Raw genomic sequence first — 21677 nt, forward strand, 5'->3', positions numbered from 1 at the left:
TAAGCTATCTTCAGAGAAAGGACTATAAGATTCTGACTTAATCATATTTCAGCCAAAAATCCAAGAAGAATCCCATCAACTTCTCTCCCTCTGTTGATGATTGACTCATGTTTTGAGTAATTCCTGGGAGTCAGAGTGGCCTGTTGCTCAGAGCTGGCAGACTCTTCCCCTTCCCCATGTGTGTGCTCTGGCATACAACTGCTGCTTCTGGGTTATGGTGAATAATAACATTCCTTGGGGGTAATAGTAGCAGACAGGGGTGTCGAAGTTAGGCAGAAAGCTCCCCTGGGGGTTTGATGGGATTGAAAACTCAAGGTGAAGTATCTGAGGAAGGAGCATCATGTAGATTATGCACAGGAACCTGCTGTAATAGAGAAAGATGACTCCCTGGCCATGAATTTTCTTTTGGAAAAAACAAAAGGAGAAATGCCAAGGGAATACTTCTCCATTCCACGCACATCCCATCCCTCACCTATATATAGTAGTTAGTATGTTCATTTTCCAGGTACAAAAACATAAGGCCTGGGACTTCCCTGGCAGTCCAGTGGTTGAGACTTCACCTTCCAACGCAGGCGGTGCAGGTTCGATCCCTGGTGGGGGATCTAAGATCCCACGTGCCTCGCAGCCAAAAAAACCAAAACAGAACAGAAGCAATATCGTAACAAATTCAAAAAAGACTTTAAAAATGGTCCACATAAAACAAAACAACCAAAAGGCCCTGTGTAATTATTCTATAATTACTTGGAAATTTCAATGTCATACGTGAATTTCTATAAATATTATAGGACTTCTAACTTGCTTGGTAATTAGACTTGGAGTTCTTAAGAGAATCTGGGGTCTTTGGAAATGCTTTCCATCAGTGTTTGTTATTGTTGCCACATGAAACAGAGTGTGACTGAGATGCACTATGACTTTTTGGCTTTCAGACAGCCTCCCTAGGTATGTATGAGTGTTGCCAACAACCAAGTCTGTCCCTTGTTTTAATTAAAATCACTAATACTACATATTGACTTAAAATAAGTACAAATTCGAGGTATGGAAATAGGATCCATATATTTCCTCTTCACAGTCATAGCAGACACTTCACTACCTCCTGTGTGTGACCCATGCAGGACCAGTGGAGGTGACCAAGTACAGTACAGAGAAGGGGAGTTGTGCCAGCCTGTCAAGGGCATGCAACCCTGTGTTCCTTGATGATTTCACTCTCTCTGAGGATTTCCGTCACATCGTATTGAAGTTTTCAAGTGTGAGGTGATCATTTTGGAAAACTTGAACACAACAGTAAAATGAATTTATATTCATATTTTTCCCAGAAAAGTTTCAAGTTTAAAGACCATCTCTTACTCATCTTTGTATGTATTCTTTGCTAACCATTATACAGTTCTTGAAATCCTGTGGTTTCTGCCTTTACTAACTTTTTGCAGGTTGCTCAGTTGAGACTAGTTGCTCAATAAATAGTTTTGGAATGAACAAAGGAAAGGAAGAAATGAGAAAGTAAAGAAATCCCAGCATTTATAATAGGGAGATTGGTACTCCAAAAGTCAATGGCTTAAGCGTTTCTAATGTGCAAATGAGGGTTGAAAGTTAAAAGCTTTGCAAAATGTATAAAATGACAAAAAAGGGGGGATGTAATCTCTAAACCCATTTTCTGAGAGTGAAGAATTAAGGAGGGATTCTTGAACTTTTATGGAATACATTTAAAGATAGGTTTCTTGTATCATGTGTATTAGATGTTTCAAAACATTTATTATAAGATCTTGAGTCCAAATTATGTGCTAATCAGAATTTGATATGTAATTACATTGTTATTATAACTTTTCACCTTTTCAAGGTGTTTATTGTATTATTACCAATGAGTTTTAGGCAAATAATTCTCAACTTGATGATTTCCTTAGAGATCAAAACTGTCCCCTCATTTCTCTACAGCAGCAGTTCTCAAACCTTTTGGTTTCAGGACCCTTTTATACTCTTAAAAATTAGTGAGGACCCCACGGTGCTTTTGTTTTATGTGGATTCTATCAATATTTAGCATATTGAAAACTAAAATGAAGAAAGTTTAAAATACAATAGTTATTTAATTAAAATAACAATAAGAAACATTACATATAAGCAAAAATAGCATTTTTAATAAAAATAATTTTTTAAAGCAAACATTAGTGAGATTGGCATTGTTTTATAGCTTGTCAAATCTAATTTCTGGATTAATAGAAGAGAGCTGGAGCTGAATTCTTATATTTCCTTCTGCATTCAATCTGTTGTGATTCATTGTTTAGTTGAATTACATGAAGTTGGGAATGTGTGGAGTATTTTACAAGATTTTCAAATAATTATGGACGTTCTTTGATACTATACCAATACTTGACCAGCAGTAGTTTCTTAAAGGTTAGTGCAATGTGAAATCTGAAACCATATCAATGAACTCTTCATACTCTATCATATTAAAATCAATCGGTCAGTCTTGTGCTTTTTTACACATTCATGATTTTATACCATTTATAGTCATTTGCAAAAGATTGGTTTATTGAGTTGTGCAGATTTCCCAGAGATTGACACAGTTTATTATGTAATGTAAAAAAACCCACATTGCTTAATAACCTCACCAATTTCAACAGAAAAGCCAACTATAGGAATGCTGTTAAGCTACCAGTGGTGGAAAAATATTTGTTGGCAACAAAACTATCTGTTGTTTTCCTTATTGTGACAGGCTCATTTGTTTTTCATTTTTGAGAGATTGTCAACCAAATGCCCAAATCTGAATGATCATCGTTTGTCTATAAATTGGTCTTTCAGGTAAAAATTGTGTTCTATGAAAAAAGAGCTTCTGGTTCAGTTCATAATTTTAAAAATATTCACAGGAGAGCTTTTTTTTTTTTGAGACAACTTTCCTATTTCTATATGCAGCAAACATGCCTTTATGAATACACTTTCCATTTCATCAAATATTACAAAGTCTGAGGAGTTGAGGTTTAATAAAATTAAAACTGTTTAGTGCTTCATCAGTAATATTCTTAAGTGAAACCAGCCTCTTTTTCTGCAAATGTGTGAAGGTGAAATATAATTATTGGTATAGTTTTGTGTCACTGACTTAATTTACGCAAGGGCACAAGCAGTTTTATTTATCATTGCCTTCGCAACTTGTCATTTTGTTTTCAGATGTCAACCTGATGAAAATGCAAATCATGTCTTAGTATCATCATGAAAATCTGAAATACCCAGATTACACTTAGAGAAGAGCTGTTCTATGACAATTAAATTAGGATTAAGCTCTATTCACCAAATATGTTTTCAGTGTGTATTCTGTAGAGACACACACTTGTTCATCAAAGAGGAAGGTAAGATGCAGTCTTAGCACTTGAGAAGTGGCTCTGTTGACCTACACCTTTACTTAAAATCACATTACCTTTAAATAATCATAACTCTCTTAAGAAACGTTTCTGGGCTTAATGGATTTATGCACAGTGAAGAACAATGAGGTGAACACAAATATTTAGTTGATGTGGTTTTTGAGATGCTCACAGTTGTGATGAGCCAGACAGCCCCCATATAGGTAACACAGTGTGATATGTTTTGAAAGAGAGGCCCATACAAAACACATAGGCCCTCAGGGGAAAAATCAACAGTCAGATGTGGATTGACTGAATTCTCTGGAAATAATTCTTCCCAAAGGAGAGAAGGGCTGTCTCTGCAAGTCAACCATTTGCTATATCCTTATCCCGGAATGTCTTAAGTTATCTCTCCTGACTCTACCAATTGTACTCATTCCTTCCCTCCATCCTCACCTCATGTTTTAGCTGTAATTCATTCTTTGTCTCAGTAATGAAAGGAGCAGTGTATTTTTTTTTCTTTCTCAGTAATGTGATCTTATGCACATACACACACCAGACAAAAGAAGTGGAATTGAGCTTCCAAAACTATATTCAACTCCATTATAGCCTTTCAACACAGTCCTCTTAGAAAATATTTCCTTCTCTGTATTCTTCTAAATACCACAGAATAGCTGTGGGGCAGTGGGACACAGTTATTAACATCAATAAAAAAAAAAGGTCATTATTTGATTCTTTCCATTCCAGCCTTAAAAAAATTATGATATACTGATTTCACATAACAGAAGATAAACTAAATATTAAAATATTCTTTATTTCAAGTTGTGATGATTTATTTGGCTTTATATAATTATCATATTTCTGTCTTTTATTAACTTCTTACATTTTGCCATCTTTCTGGTAAAGGTAGGCAATTATTTAGAGACTGCTAGGGATCAATTATGATAACAAATATTGATACATGTACAAAAAGACATATATATGTGTATTTCTATATATGTATATAAATGGATGACTAGATGATTTAGGGCATTTACAATGTGAAGCATAAGAAGTTGGTACTGTGTTGAAGATTTTTGTGGATAGAGACTTTAAATTTGCTTTATTCCAAGTAGGAAGCTATCAGTATCACAAAGTCACCAATATAACTTGGCAATGTTGTTTCCAGGTCCCCCAAAGAAGTTGACTATTTAAGAGACTCAAATGTTTTTCACTTCTACGGGGTCATCTCTGGTTGTTTTGAAATATACATGGGTGGGGAAATTCCCTTGGTTGTTTCTTATCTGCTTTCCATTCTGCATAAAGAGACATCTAAATTCTGTTACTCCAGCCAGCACTTTGTATCTTGAATCAAAAAAAAGATTTTTTTATAATAGAGGCAGGCTGTGGACTGATGAAATGGTCACTGCACTAATATGAGACAATCTTTTTGCTCCTTCTTTATACATTTATATTCCCCACCCAACTCCCCTTCTCAAGGGACTGGTCAAGACCATTCACAGAAAAACAAAACTTTGCTTGTTGAATTTGGCTTATTTGACTGTTTAGAAGGTGTGACAATTTTATTCCTCAAATGAAAGAGACAGATTTTGTAAGCCAGAACACACAAGGGAAATCCACTTTCCTTGAAAAGTTTGGCATCTTTTAACCTGGCACTTACAGCAGTTCTACAAAAGGTCTATTTTCCATTTCTACACAGTTTCAGAGAAGTTTAAGGCGAGTTCAAAGGCATAGTGGCATAGAATGGACGTGGGCTCATCAAGAAATGAAGAGGACTTGTTCACTACTTAGATGTCCTTGAGGACCTTTCTCAGGAACTTTCTCTGCTTACCTGGTACTCCCTCTGCATTAGATATTGTACAAAGATACCATACGTTCCAACCCCAGCACAAACCATAGGCCTTTATCTTTGTGTGATAATTTGAGACAACTGGATGATTCCTATTGTGTACCAGTACCAACAATTTTTCCCCTAGAAAATTATACCACTTTCTGTTTTACAATCTGGCAGTGCTGTGGGGTTTTCTCAAACTTTATTTGGTAGATTATTATAATGTATTCAAATAGGAGAAGACAGATGCTAAGAATCTACCTTACATTTTTATAGCACTTCAAAGATTATTGAAATATTCTCAACGTATTAAATCATAAGAACTTCCTCAAAACATCACTAAAATTTTTATATGCAAGTACCTGAAAATGGTGATATTTAATAAGGCAACCTCTGTATCTAACCAAATAACCCTGCATCTTCACCTGAAGAACAAAACATTTCAGTTTTTTATCCTGTTGTACAAAATAAAGTATATAGAGATCTTTTATTCAAAACCATAAAAGATAGTCATACCCAAACATAATTTAGACACCTGCCACTTACATGTTTGAGACTACAACCAAGGTCAAACTATCAGAAAAGTAAAAACAAAATAAGCTCTGTAGGCATTTGTTCTGAGAAACTCTGAAAGTTTGTTGTATAACTGAGGCAACCATTCTTATTAGCGTCCTTTTGCAGGGGTATGGAAACTCTATTTAGATTAAAATTTCAAATTGTTTGTTTCCTATTAAAACTTCATTCTGTGTAGACATTTGATTTTGCTGGTGTCTCGGTGACACCAATGCAACTAGTTGAAAAGTGAGCATTTCAGGGCTGGGCAACTGGTTTGATGGACATCCCTTAAGTGAATTGACTGACTTGGCTTGTTGTTTGGCCAGCTTCTTTTTCATGTAGACACAGGCTAAGAGAAAAATAGCTCCACTTATTTCCTTTGGCACTTATCAGGCAAATAGGTTCTTGTAGTCAAGTTGTTCTCCAGTAATAGAACAGCTAATAAATCTGACCTGAAGATTCTTCTCAGGATACCAATGATCCCTGAGTGCTTGAATCCTGTTTTTATCCACTCACAGTTTATAATCCACTCACAGTTTATAGTTTATAACTTGGTTTTTCTACCATTCATAAATCCCTACTGTTCTTGGCTGTACAGGGATAGAATTTGGTGCTCTCTGAAACTTTAGAGTCTTAAAAAACAAAATACAATTTCAAGGAATTGAACATTCACTATCCTAATGGTTTGGTCAGTTGTTTTTTTAATTCTCATTCACCACCCCCCCGCCCCGCCCTTAACTGTCTAGGCAAGAATTTTCAGTGTCTCTGATTGACTCATTAACCAATCAGATCAATGCAGAAGCCAACTTTTGGTTCTAAATAAGAGTTTGAAGGAGTAACCTTTCTCTTATCTTAATGTTCCCAAAGAAGGAAGTGCAAACTCAGGCTGGACAAAGCTCATCTTATTGGAGTCATAGTCTGTAAAATATTATATTAAAAAAAAATGAGTTCTGAGAAGTAAAAGTTGGATTGTAAGGCCTTCTGCTTTCCCTGCAGTCACTGTCCTGGGGAACTCTAGCATCACAGTGATAATATCATAGGATGTTCTACTGACATAATGATTCTACATACCAGCAATTCCCTTTATCCTTACATTAGAAAAGAATTCCATATGTGAGCCTACCAGTTATTTCAATCGAAGGGCCAAGTGGTTTGGATAAAACAAGATCTTAGCTGAACCTTTGCCTTAAACTGAAATTGAACCTGAATCTTGTTTGAGGTTCAAAAAGTTGAGTTAACTTTTTCCCCTTTATTTTAATTTTTGTGCATCTCTGCACTTCCTGATTTTGGTTGGGAGTAGAAACCAAAATACCGCAAGAAAAGCTATTCTTGTTGCATTTCCAGCCTTTCAAAGCCAAAAAGCACTAGAAATCTCATGAAGAAAGCAGTTCCCACCTAATTTCTAGCCCCAAAAGGTTCAGATAAGTTTGAATAAACTTTGGATAATGGTGTATCTATTACTTGGAGAATATCTAAGACAGGCAGTGATAAAAAGCTTTAAGATGATAGAAAGAAGGAAGGAAATAAAATGACAACAAATTGGATGTGTCTTCAAATTAAACTAAGGACAGTATCATAATCAAACCAGATCTTTTTTTGCTTCATGGCACAAAAGTCAGAACGTTATAAATTTTGGATGAAAAATTTGAACTTAGCTTTCTAACTTCTTAAGTGTTGACATTCACAAAATACCCTTCCCATTGAGATTATTACCTTTCAACTATTTAAAACATAATCACCAAAAGCCATTTTAAAATAATTTCATTTGTCAGCACATCAAGGATCTGTGGGAATAAAGCATAATGTATAATTATAATGTTTTTCGAGCTTAATTGTCTAACTGTTCACTGGTTCATTCAAGTCTGTGCAATATCTACTCTTTTATTCAACAAGTATTCATTGAGGACTTACTATGTGTGAAGGGCCCTATAAATTGCTGGGGAGCTGATGGTGAGTAAGACACATACTTCCCCCCAAGAACTTATACTCTGGTGAGGGAGACAGGCACCTTAACTAGCTGGATCTAACAGAGCTTGCCAAGTGCTGTGATAGGGATAGACAGGGAGGATTTGGGGAAGTTGGAAGGAGGTCCCTAACCTGGCCTGGGTGCTCATGTAAGGTCTCCTGAAGGAACTGGTCTCAAGGAGGCTGTAGTGAGTAGGATAAAGAACCATTTCTCTGGATCAAAGTCTTTTTCTCATTCTCTTATTTTTCCAGGGATAACTTCTCAGAATCAGGACTTGGTTGGCAGCACAAGAGGCCAAATAGAAATGATAAAACTGTGAAGGCAAAATTGGGACTTGAAACTCTGGGAAGGAGTTTGGGGAGGGCAAGGGTCAAGCTGGGGAGAGGGAGAAGCACAGTGTTAGGAACAATTGGCAGCAGGGGACACTGGGGAGAGGGCAGGGCATGAGCTAAGGAAGATTGACCCAGGGACAGAAGTCCAACTTCCCTTTGGACTCCACAGGAACAAGATTATTATTATGATTATTGATATTCTTATTTAATATAGTTTGGTGTTATGGAAAATCATGGGTTTTGGAATCAGACAGACAATTTTAATTCCTGGCTCCACATCTTATAAGTTCTGTGGCTTTGGATAATTTACTTAACTTCACTTAGCCTCTGTGCAATGGAGATGATGATATCCTGTCCTAAGGTTAATGTAAGAATCAAGCAGGAGCTGTTATGGGAGTGGGCCGGCCTGATCTCCAGTACCCAGCAATGCCAGTAAATGATAGTTTCCTTCTCTCTTGCTTCAAGGCCCACCCATTTGGTCTCTTGACAAAATTTCCCTCTGAGCAGCAGAGTGTCCAATTTGCCTACCTCTAGCTGTCTCTCCTTAGGAATAGCATTTTCTCTTCTTTTTCACTGCAGCATTGGCTCTCAGGGATTCATAGTTGTTTCTATTCCCCCAAACACCATTTTAGAAATGAGGACACAGGCTCCGACAGATTAAGCAATTTGCCCCAGGGTACAGCTGATACATTATGGTGTTACCTTCAGATCTGAGCCTCTGTGAATCCCAAGTCTGTGTTCTTTCCAGAAGATCTCTCACTGTATCTGTATAACATGTAAGAGGTATATTTACTGGGAAAATGATTTTGTAGTTTGGTGTCTGTACAGTGAGCTAGACTCCAGGGGCACTCATATTGAAAGGTCCTGTTTTGGAAGAGGTCTCCATACATTTCCTTATTTTACCAATGAAGTGAAAACAGGATAAAGAAAATCTTCATAATCTTTACTAACAACCGGGAGGGAATGAGAACTAAGCGATCCCCTACCTTTTATCCAGGCAAGTGAGTGCTTCATTCTTTGAAGATAAATGCATATCTGTTTAAAGATATTCTATATAAGTTGATCCAGGTATTAAAAATATGCAAGACAAATAATCCAACGGTCAGTATTCTTGCCAAAAAAAAAGAAGGAAAAAAAATAGCTTTACCCTGAATACAGACAGCTCATATGTTGGCCACCAGGGCAGATCTGAAATTCAAGTCTGTCTGAATTCATTGTATGAACTTGGAGTTTTTACCCTGGATTTCTCAGCTCCTTTTTAGAGAATGAAAGAGTTTATCATCAACAGCACGAGGGTTTGCTATTTTCTTCTCACAGTGGATGGATACTTTGTCCAAGGAAAAGCATTTTAATTCTCTATGATTTTGTAGCTGAGAGGTTGCCCCAGTGGAGAGACATATTCCTAAACAAATGGTATGACATATATCTTTAGTCTTCTTTATGTATTAATACAGCCCAGATATTTTTAATGAACTTTCTCCTATGAGAGGACTCATTCACTCTTACTAAGGAAAACTTTTTCAGTAAAGACACACTCATAGCTGTCTGTTTTCCAGAAACTGCAGTTTCAGGATTCTCCAGGGGAGGATGACCACAAATGCCACTCACAGACCTAAATTAAAGTACTCATCTATAGCTGGTGTTTGAGGTTGAGCCATATACAAATAGAATTAGGGCCAACTTTTACCAAGATGACTCAAGAGAAATGGCCTGTTTCTGTACTAGGCAGGGACTCTCATCTACAGTGGCCTTCCTTGGTTTTGTGGTGTCCCAAGTAGAGTGTTTTGTGGACAGAAGGGAGATAGTAAATGAGTTAGGGAAGGAAATGGCTCTTCATATACACAAGTCTCAGACTTCCATATTCTTTTTTTTTTTTTTTTGGAAACAATTAAGATTTAATCAGAGGATAGGGTATAGACTATTCAGTAGTGTGAGGTCATTTCTAAAGGAAGATCAGATTTCCATATTCTTTTCTCATACCATGGACTGTTTTGACTTAAAACAAAGATTTCCTGCATTTCTTGGGAAGATTTGGAGAAAGTAATAATAAAAGGTACATATTATGGGTTGAATTATGTCCCTTCAAAATTCATATTGGGGCTTCCCTGGTGGCACAGCAGTTGAGAGTCTGCCTGCCAGTGCTGGGGATACGGGTTCGTGCCCTGGTCCGGGAGGATCCCACATGCCGCAGAGCGGCTGGGCCCGTGAGCCATGGCCGCTGAGCCTGCGTGTCTGGAGCCTGTGCTCCGCAACGGGAGAGGCCACAACAGTGAGAGGGCCGAAGACCGCAAAAAAAAAAAAAAAAAAAAAAAGAAATTCATATTGAAGTCTTAAGCCTCGGTACCTCAGAATGTGACTTTATTTGGAGAAAGGGACTTTATAGGGGCAATTAGGGTAAAGTGATGTTGTCATCCAATATGGCTGGTATCCTTATAAAAGGAGAAATTTGCAAGCAGAAGTATGCACAGAGGGAAGACAAAGTGAAGACACAGAGAAAATGGCCATCTGCAAACCAAAGAGAAAGGTTGGGAACATTCCTCTTCATAGCCCTCAGAAAGAGCCAATTCTTCTGACACCTTAATCTTGGACTTCTAGCCTCCAGAACTGTTAGACAATAAATTTCCCTTGTTTAGGCCACCCATTTTGTGGTACTTTGTTTTGGTAGCCCTAACAAATGAATGTACTACTATCTGCTGCACACTTATGATCAAGTACTGTCTTACCTGATTCACATACATCTCATCTAACTCTCACAAAAACTTATTAGGAAAGTTGTTACTAACCCAACTTACAGGTGAAAAAACTAAGGCTCAGAACCCTAAGTAATTTACCCCAGGTCACATACAGGAAGTGGTAGAATCAAGATGCCATTCCAAGATATTTCTGAAATCCCTTGATTTCCACTATGCCATGTACTTCATAAGGGCAGAGGACTGATACTAGATTACACATATCAAAATAACCTACATATCAAGTCGTTTGCTTGTTATGGAACTTGGTGTTAAGTTCTGAGGACTTAACCACCTGGTAACCACAATTCCTTTGAACTGAAAGCCTATGACTGTTCTCCAGGTTTATTTCCTGATTGATATTTGGGCAGCTATAGTAAAATAGTTCTCTAGTTTTAAGTTTTTCTTTCCTTTGCCGGACCTCTTTAAATGCAATACAATTGCTGATACTTGTTGATTGGTCCTTTTGAATTTCTGATTTGCAGTTGTACTGAGGAAAGTGAATACAATGATTAATAGTTGATTTGAATTTGCCTACTTTCATGTGATTTCAAGTATAAAATTTTCTCTTACTAAAATACAATTAAACTTGTCATTGCAGATCTAATAAACTATACATATGTGGGCATATATACATACATATTTTAACTCAGTTGCACTTATTGTAATTAATGACCTGTTTGTCCTTATTCCTGACATTTTGTTTGTGTCTTCTGTTTTGTATGCTTTCTTATTTTGTATTTTTCCATCTTTTGTTGAAATATTTGATTTTTCTTTGTTCCACATTTTTTTCTTCTAGTGGTTTGGAAGTGAAATATCACATTCCAATTATTTTATAGGTACACTCAACATTTAATAAAAATGTTTACTTGGGATATTGAGGGAGCCTAACCCTTCATCCTTTTTCCTCTTTGTATTCTGGAGTCACTGAGAAACAGATATAGAAGCCTGTTAGGAATTAAAACATAGTATTTTCCTCAGTGCTGGTAAAACTGGATTAGAGAAGGAGCTGAGTCTGAGGCTGAAACAAAGCTTCTACTTCTTTCCACACAAATGGAAAATACCCACCTGTAAGAAGGAGAGCAGGGAACAAGAGGCTTACCCCAGTGTGCTAACTCCATGCCAGAGGAAGAAGAGAATTCATGGACAAGTTTTCGCAAGCCAAACTCAAAGAGAGAAGAGAGAGCAAGAGAGCAGAGACAGAGCAAGAGTCACAAAAGGCTCAGCTGTGAATGAACAGAACCATTGGTGACCTCCACCCAGACTCATCAGTCAAGTAAATCACTTCTGGGACTGTCTTAAGACCTGGAAACTTTTATTTAGAAGTCAAATCAAATGGATTTAAACAGTCACATTAAATATAATGTGAGATTACATTCACATTAAATAAAATATATATATTTTGTATTTTTCTTCATAATTTTTGAAAGATTTTAGTGATTTGGATTTTAAAAGTATAGTTCTGAATAAATCTTAATTTATGCTCAGCTATGATGTCTTGGCAATCATTATGCAGATTCAGATATTCTGATTAAGTGAAAATATTAATCTATAAATTGTTTCCAAAGGTAATTAATTTTTGAATACCATATTTAGCAATTAATAAAGTTAATATGTGGTATATTGTTAGGAATATGATTACACACATTAAAATATTAAAATTTCAACTTTTTAGTTTTCCTTTTTGGAGAAAATGCTTTTTTTCTTTTCCAGTTCCAACATATTATGGGTGCTAAACACTGGGCCTATAGTTCCTAATGGACAACAGTGTGATACACAGTTCTGTGGGGAGGAGCAGCTGGGGAGGGGAGTGGTTTGAATGACAAAACATTTTCTAATACTTCCTAGAACATTTCTAGAACAGTTTCCTAGAATTTCTCTGAGGGCATAAAAATTTCAATTTTAGGGACTGAGGATGGGATACTTGAAGAGTTAGAGAGCTTTCAGAGACATAGTTATATTTCTATATGTCTTGATTTAATCAGTATCTATATTCTTCTACATATAAAACAAAAATATTATGTATTGTACTTTTACTCCATCCTGAGAACTCTCATGTTGAAATCACTTATGATTTTCAAATCAAATGCTATATTTTATTTTTGTGCTATACATCACCAATTATTTAGACTTAATGATAAGATTTACTGAAGGATGAATGGATAAATAAAATGTTATATATATATACACACATACACACACAATGGAATATTATTCAGCTTAAAAAAGAAGGAAATCCTGCCCTTTGTGACAACATGGATAAACCTGGAGGACACTATGCTAAGTGAAATAAGCCAGACACAGAAACACAAATATTGCAAGACCTTACTTATATGTGGAATATTTTTTAAAAAGTCGAACTCATAGTAACAGAGTCTAGGACACTGATTACCATTGTCTGGGGTGTGGGGGAAAAGGGGAGGTTAAAAAGAGAGAGAGAGAAAAAGAGAAAGTAGAATGGTGGCTGCCAGGGGTTGGAGGGCAAGGGTCATGGGGAATTATTGTTTAATGGGTACAAAGCTTTATTTTTGCAAAATGAGACGAGTTCTGGAGATGGTTGGTGGGGATGGTTGAATAACAATACAAATATACTTTATACCATTGAACTGTACATTTAAAAATGGTTAAGATAGTGAGGTTCATATTATATATATTATACCACAATAAAAAAATGTTTTATTCTTTATATATATTAATGGATTTAGTTTGCTAATATTTTGATTGAAACTTTTGCATATATGTTGTAAGTGAGATTGATCAGTATTTTTTCCTTTCTTGCAATTCCTTTGTCAAGTTTTTGCATTAAGAATTGGCTTCAAATAAAGAATTGGTAATAAATGCTTTACATCTGGAAAGAAAAAATTTACTGAATTTCTTACTTTATAAACTAGATTTATTGTTGGATTTACCTTCTCTTGTGTAATTTTTTTATAGAAGGTAGATGATAAATTCTGAGCATACAGACTGGGTCTAAAGCTCTACACTCAAAATTACACTTCTTTATGAAGAGCAAACATATGAAGCTATTGTCCTGGGGTCTTTTACATTCAGTGCTGCTAATGAAAAGACTGGCTGTCAATCTGATTTTTCAATCTTTGGTACATAATATATATTTTCTTTTTCCAGACTTTTAGGATTTACTTTATATCAATACCTGAAGATATAAATATTGGTTAATTCCTCCTGTTCAATACTTGGTGGACTATGAATCTGAAGATCTGGGCTTTCTTTTCACTCTGGTGGGTTTTTCTATTGTTTCTTTATCTTTGCCTCAATTCTTTCTGTGCTCTTCTTTTCGAACTACTATGAGGTGGGTATGGATCATCCTCTATGTCTCCTAACTCCTCATCCACATATTTGATGTCCTTGTGCATTGCATTCTCAGAGGATTACTGGGCTGAATCTTTCAGCCTTATATTTTCTCTTTAATTGTATCCATTCTGACACTTAGTCCATCTTTGGAAATTTTTTTAACATAATCTTTTCATTTCTGAGATCTCTAGTTCGTCATTTTTATAACTTTTTATTATTGTATTGTAAATGTGAGATCTCTTATCCTTCTAAAGATATGTTATTCTTTTAAACAATTTTAAATGGCTTTATTGACATAGAATTTAAATACCATATAATTAATCCATGTGAAGTATGCAATTCAATGGATTTTGGTATGTTCAAAGAGTCATGCATCTATCACCACAGTTGTTCTGTTGTTGTGGTATGGTGTGGTCTATAGGTGTCTGTTAGCTCTAGCAGGTTTATAGTGTTGTTCCAATCTTCCATAACCCTGTTGATCTTCTGCCTAGTTGTTCTATTCATTATGAAAATCATATTGAAGTCTTTGGTTATTACTGTTGAATTGTCTATTTCTTTCTTCAATTCTTTCGGTTTTTGCTTCATATATTTTGGGGCTCTGTATTTGCTTAGTGTATGTTTACAATTATTACATCTTTCTGATGGATTGACCACTTTATCATTATGAAATGTCCTTCTTTGTGTCTAGCAGTCCAAGGTTCCCACAACCCCCTCCTTGGGTTCCATTAATTTGCTAGAATGTCTCACAGCACTCAGGAAAACTTGTTTACTAGCTAGATTACCAATTTATGACAAAGGATATCAAAGGATACAAATCAACAGTCAGATGGAGACCTAGGGGAGGACCCGAACAAAGGACCTTCCATCCTCATATAGACTGGGGCCCAGCACAGTGGCCCATAGAAGCATTCTGGCTCCAGTGTAGAAGCTCTCCAAAGAGGCCAAAAAGCTGTCCTTTGGGGTTTTTACAACAGCTTCATTACATAGTCATGATTAAATAAGTCATTGGCCAACAGAAACTGATTCAACCTCAAACTCCTCTCCCCTCCTCAGAAATCAGGTGTGGGACTGAAAGTTCCAACCTTTTAGTCACATGACTGCTTCTCCTGGCAACCAGTCCTCACCCAGGGATCCAAAAGTCACCTTCATTAACATATACACAACTGTCATGGAAAGGGCTTGTTATGAATAATAAGAACCCATTTTACCTTTATGGCCCTGAAGAAACTGAGGACAAGAGACCAAATATTATAACAAAAGATGCTCCCATTGCTCTTATTGATCAGAAAATTCCAAGGGTTTTGTGAGTTGTGAGCCAGGAACTGTGGATGAAGACCAAACTGTCTAAGAAATATATTTTGGTCATCTGAATGACTATATGTACTTCTTAAAATTCACAGTATCACAGGTATCCATAGCTTCTTATGAGAAGTTAGCTATTAATCCTGCTGGGGTTCCTTTGTATGTGCTCAGTCATTTTTCTTTTGCTGCTTTCAAGACTTTTGTTTTTGTGTTTTAGCATTTTGACAATGATGTATTTGGATATAGATCTCTTTGCATTGACCCTACCTAGAGTTCATTGACCTTCTTGGACATTTAGATTAATGTTTCTCATTAAATGTGGAAAGTTTTCAGACATTCATTCTCTTTTTCTTTTTTTTTTTGACATCTTTATTGGGGTATAATTGCTTTACAATGGTGTGTTAGTTTCTGCTTTATAACAAAGCGAATCAGTTATATATATACATATATCCCCATATCTCTTCCCTTTTGCATCTCCCTCCCTCCCACCCTCCCTATGCCACCCTCTAGGTGGACACAAAGCACCGAGCTGATCTCCCTGTGCTATGCGGCTGCTTCCCACTAGCTATCTATTTTACATTTGGTAGTGTATATATGTCCATGCCACTCTCTCATTTTGTCCCAGCACACTCTTCCCACTCCCTGTGTCCTCAGTCCATTCTCTACATCTGCATCTTTATTCCTGCCCTGCCCCTAGGTTTTTCAGAACCATTCTTCTTTTAGATTCCATATATATGTGTTAGTATACAGTATTTGTTTTCCTCTTTCTGACTTACTTCACTTGTATGACAGACTCTAGGTCCATCCACCTCACTACAAATAACTCAATTTCATTACTTTTTATGGCTGAGTAATATTCCATTGTATATATGTGCCACGTCTTCTTTATCCATTCATCTGTCAATGGTCACTTAGGTTGCTTACGTGTCCTGACTATTATAGTGTTGCAATGAACATTGTGGTACATGACTCTTTTTGAATTATGGTTTTCTCAGGGTATATGCCCAGTAGTGGGATTACTGGGTCATATGGTAGTACTATTTTTAGTTTTTTGAGGAACCTCCATACTGTTCTCCACAGTGGCTCTATCAATTTACATTCCCACCAACAGTGCAAGAAATGTTCCCTTTTCTCCACCCCCTCTCCAGCATTTATTGTTTGTAGATTTTTTGATGATGGCCATTCTGACTGGTGTGAGGTGATACTTCATTGTAGTTTTGATTTGCATTTCTCTAATGATTAATGATGTTGAGCATCCTTTCATGTGTTTCTTGGCAATCTGTTTATCTTCTTTGGAGAAATGTCTATTTACGCCTTCTGCCCATTTTTGGATTGGGTTGTTTGTTTTTTTGATATTGAGCTGCATGAGCTGCTTGTAGATTTTGGAGATTAATCCTTTGTCAGTTACTTCATTTGGAAATATTTTCTCCCATTCTGAGCATTGTTTTTTCATATAGTTTATGTTTTTCTTTGCTGTGCAAAAGGTTTTAAGTTTCATTAGGTCTCATTTGTTTATTTTTGGTTTTATTTCCATTTCTCTAGGCAGTGGGTCAAAAAGGATCTTGCTGTGATTTATGTCATAGAGTGTTCTGCCTATGTTTTCCTCTAAGCGTTTGATAGTGTCTGGTCTTACATTTAGATCTTTGATCCATTTTGAGTTTATTTTTGTGTATGCTGTTAGGGAGTGTTCTAATTTCATTCTTTTCCATGTAGCTGTGCAGTTTTCCCAACACCAGCTATTGAAGAGGCTGTCTTTTCTCCATTGTATATTCTTGCCTCCTTTATCAAAAATAAGGTGATCGTATGTGTGTGAATTTATCTCTGGGCTTTCTATCCTATTCCATTGATCTATACTCCTGTTTTTGTGCAAGTACCATACTGTCTTGATTACTGTAGCTTTGGAGTATAGTCTGAAGTCAGGGAGACTGATTCCTCCAGCTCCGTTTTTCTTTCTCAAAATTGCTTTGGCTATTTGGCATCTTTTGTGTTTCCATACAAATTGTAAAACTTTTTGTTTCAGTTCCGTGAAAAGTGCCACTGGTTGTTTGACAGGGATAGCATCAAATGTAGATTGCTTTGGGTAGTAGAGTCATTTTCACAATGTTGATTCTTCGAATCCAAGAACATGGTATATCTCCCCATCTGTTGGTATCATCTTTAATTTCTTTCATCATGTCTTATAGTTTTCTGCATACAGGTCTTTTGTCTCCCTAGGTAGGTTTATTCCTAGGTATTTTATTCTTTTCATTGTAGTGGTAAATGGGAGTGTTTCCTTAATTTGTCTTTCAGATTTTTCATCATTGGTGTATAGGAATGCAAGAGATTTCTGTGCATTCATTTTGTATCCTGCTACTTTACCATATTTATTGATTAGTTCTAGTAATTTTCTGGTAGTGTCCTTAGGGTTCTCTATGTATAGTATCATGTCATCTGCAAAGAGTGACAGCTTTACTTCTTCTTTTCCAATTTGGAATTCTTTTATCTCTTTTTCTTCTCTGATTGCTGTGGCTAAAACTTCCAAAACTATGTTGAATAATAGTGATGAGAGTGGGCAACCTTGTCTTGTTCCTGATCTTAGAGGAAATGGTTTCAGTTTTTCACCATTGAGAATGATGTTTGCTGTGGTTTGTCATATATGGCTTTTATTATGTTGAGGTAAGTTTCCTCTTTGCCTACTTTCTGGAGGGTTTTTATCATAAATGGGTGTTGAATTTTGTCAAAAGCTTTCTCTGCATCTTTTCAGATGATCGTATGGTTTTTCTCCTTCAGTTTATTAATATGGTTTATCACATTGATTGATTTGTGTATACTGAAAAATCCTTATATTCCTGGGATAAACCCCACTTGATCATGGTGTATGATCCTTTTAATGTGCTGTTGGATTCTGTTGGCTAGTATTTTGCGAGGATTTTTGCATGTATGTTCATCAGTGATATTGGCCTGTAGTTTTCTTTCTTTGTGACATCTTTGTCTGGTTTTGGTATCAGGGTGATTGTGGCCTTGTAGAATGAGTTTGGGAGTGTTCCTCCCTCTGCTATATTTTGGAAGAGTTTGAGAAGGATAGGTGTTAGCTCTTCTCTAAATGTTTGATAGAATTCGCCTGTGAAGCCATCTAGTCCTGGGCTTCTATTTTTTGGAAGGTTTTTAAACACAGTTTCAATTTCACTGCATGTGATTGGTCTGTTTATATTTTCTATTTCTTCCTGGTTCAGTCTTGGAAGATTGTGCTTTTCTAAGAATTTGTTCATTTCTTCCAGGTTGTCCATTTTATTGGCATATAGTTGCTTGCAGTATTCTCTCATGATCCATTGTATTTCTGCAGTGTCAGTTGTTACTTCTCTTTTTTCATTTCTAATTCTATCGATTTAAGTCTTCTACTTTTTTTCTTGATGAGTCTGGCTAATGGTTTATCAATTTTGTTTATCTTCTCAAAGAACCAGCTTTTAGTTTTATTAATCTTTGCTATTGTTTCCTTCATTTCTTTTTCATTTATTTCTGATCTGATCTTTATGATTTCTTTTCTTCACTAACTTTGGGGTTTTTTGTTCTTCTTTCTCTAATTGCTTTAGATGCAAGTATAGGTTGTTTATTTGAGATGTTTCTTGTTCCTTAAGGCAGGATTGTATTGCTATAAACTTCCATCTTAGAACTGCTTTTGCTGCATCCCATAGGTTTTTTTTTTTGCGGTACGCGGTCCTCTCAGTGTTGTGGCCTCTCCCGTTGCGAAGCACAGGCTCTGGACGCGCAGGCTCAGCAGCCATGGCTCACGGGACCAGCCGCTCCGTGGCATGTGGGATCTTCCCGGATCGGGGCACGAACCCATGTGCCCTGCATCGGCAGGCGGACCCTCAACCACTACGCCACCAGGGAAGCCCCTCCCATAGGTTTTTGTTTGTCATGATTTCATTGTCATTTCTTTCTAGGTATTTTTCATTTCCTATTTGATTTCTTCAATGATCCCTTGGTTATTTAGTAGTGTATTGTTTAGCCTCCTTGTATTTGTATTTTTTACAGATTTTTTCCTGTAATTGATGTCTAGTCTCATAGCGTTATGGTCAGAAAAGATACTTGATATGATTTCAATTTTCTTAAATTTACCAAGGCTTGATTTGTGACCCAAGATATGATCTATCCTGGAGAATGTTCCATGAGCACTAGAGAAGAAAGTGTATTCTGTTGTTTTTGGATGGAATGCCCTATAAATATCAATTAAGTCCATCTTGTTTAATGTATCATTTAAAGCTTGTGTTTCCTTGTTTATTTTCATTTTGGGTGATCTGTCCATTGGTGAAAGTGGGGTGTTAAAGTCCCCTACTATGACTGTGTCACTGTTGATTTCCCCTTTTATGGCTGTTAGTGTTAGTATTTGCTTTATGTATTGAGGTGCTCCTATGTTGGGTGCATAAATAATTACAATTGTTATATTTTCCTCTCAGATTGATCTCTTGAACATTAGGTAGTGTCCTTCTTTGTCTCTTGTAATAGGCTTTATTTTAAAATCTATTTTGTCTGATATGAGAATTGCTACTCCAGGTTTCTTTGGATTTCCATTTGCATGCAATACCTTTTTCCATCCTCTCACTTTCATTCTGTATGTATCCCTAGGTCTGAAGTTGGTCCCTTGTAGACAGCATATATATGGTTCTTGTTGTTGTATACGGTCAGCCAACTTATGTCTTCTGGTGGGAGCATTTAATCCATTTACATTTAAGGAAATTATCAATATGTATGTAGAGAAGTTCCTTTAGCATTTGTTGTGAAGCTGGTTTGGTGGTGCTGAATTTTCTTAGCTTTTGCTTGTCTGTAATGGTTTTAATTTCTGCATTGAATCTGAATGAGATCCTTGCTGGGTAGAGTAATCTTGGTTGTAGGTTTTTCCCTTTCATCACTTTAAATATGTCCTGCCACTCCTTTCTGGCTTGCAGAGTTTCTGCTGAAAGATCAGCTGTTAACCTTATGGGGATTCCCTTGTGTGTTATTTGTTGTTTTTCCCTTGCTGCTTTTAATATTTTTTCTTTGTATTTAATTTTTGCTAGTTTGATTAATATGTGTCTTGGCATGTGTCTCTTTGGATTTATCCTGTATGGGACTCTCTGCGCTTCCTGGACTTGATTAACAATTTCCTTTCCCATATTAGGGAAGTTTTGGACTATAATCTTTTCAGCTATTTTCTCAGTCCCTTTCTTTTCCTCTTCTTCTGGGACCCCTATAATTCAAATGTTTGTGTGTTTAATGTTGTCCCAGATTTCTCTAAGACTGTCCTCAGTTCTTTTCATTCTTTTTTCTTTATTCTGCTCTGCAGTAGTTATTTCCACTATTTATCTTCCAGGTCACTTATCCGTTCTTCTGCCTCATTTATTCTCCTATTGATTCCTTCTGGAGAATTTTTAATTTCATTTATTGTGCTGTTCATCATTTGTTTGCTCTTTAGTTCTAGGTCCTTGTTAAACTTTTCTTGTATTTTCTCCATTCTATATCCAAGATTTTGGATCATCTTTACTAGCATTACTCTGATTTCTTTTTCAGGTAGACTGCCTATTTCCTCTTCATTTGTTTGGTCTGGTGGGTTTTTACCTTGGTCCTTCATCTGCTGTGTGTTTCTCTGTCTTCTCATTTTACTTAACTTACTGTGTTTGGGGGTCTCATTTTTGCAGGCCACAGGTTCTTAGTTCCTGTTGCTTTTGGTGTCTGCCCCCAGTGGCTAAGTTTGGTTCAGTGGGTTGTGTAGGCTTCCTGGTGGGAGGGACTAGTGTTATGTTCTGGTGGATGAGGCTGGATCTTGTCTTTCTGGTGGGAAGGTCCATGTCTGGTGGTGTGTTTTGGAGTGTCTGTGGCCTTATTATGATTTGTTGTGTATTCAGGTATTCCAGAGATGCAGGGTACATCAAGTTGATTGTGGAGATTTAATCCACTGCTCCTGAGGCTGCTGGGAGAAATTCCCCTTTCTCTTCTTTGTTTTCACAGCTCCTGGGGTTCAGCTTTGGATTTGGTCCCATCTCTGCGTGAGGGTCACCTGAGGGCGTCTGTTTCCCACCCAGACAGGACGGGGTTAAAGTAGCAGCTGATTAGGTGGCTCTGGCTCACTCAGGCCGGAGTGAGGGCAGTGTACGGAATGCGGGGCGAGCCTGCGGTGGCAGATGTCAGTGTGACATTGCAGCAGGCTGAGGTGCCATATGTTCTCCTGGGGAAGTTTTCCCTGGATCACAGAACCCTGGCAGTGGCGGGCTGTACAGGCTCCCGGGAGGGGAAGTGTGGACAGTCACCTGTGCTTGCACACAGGCTTCTTGGTGGCTGCAGCAGCAGCCTTAGTGTCTCATGCCTGTCTCT

This window comes from Orcinus orca, chromosome 11, assembly GCF_937001465.1.
Source record: "Orcinus orca chromosome 11, mOrcOrc1.1, whole genome shotgun sequence".
Taxonomy (NCBI): Eukaryota; Metazoa; Chordata; class Mammalia; order Artiodactyla; family Delphinidae; genus Orcinus; species Orcinus orca.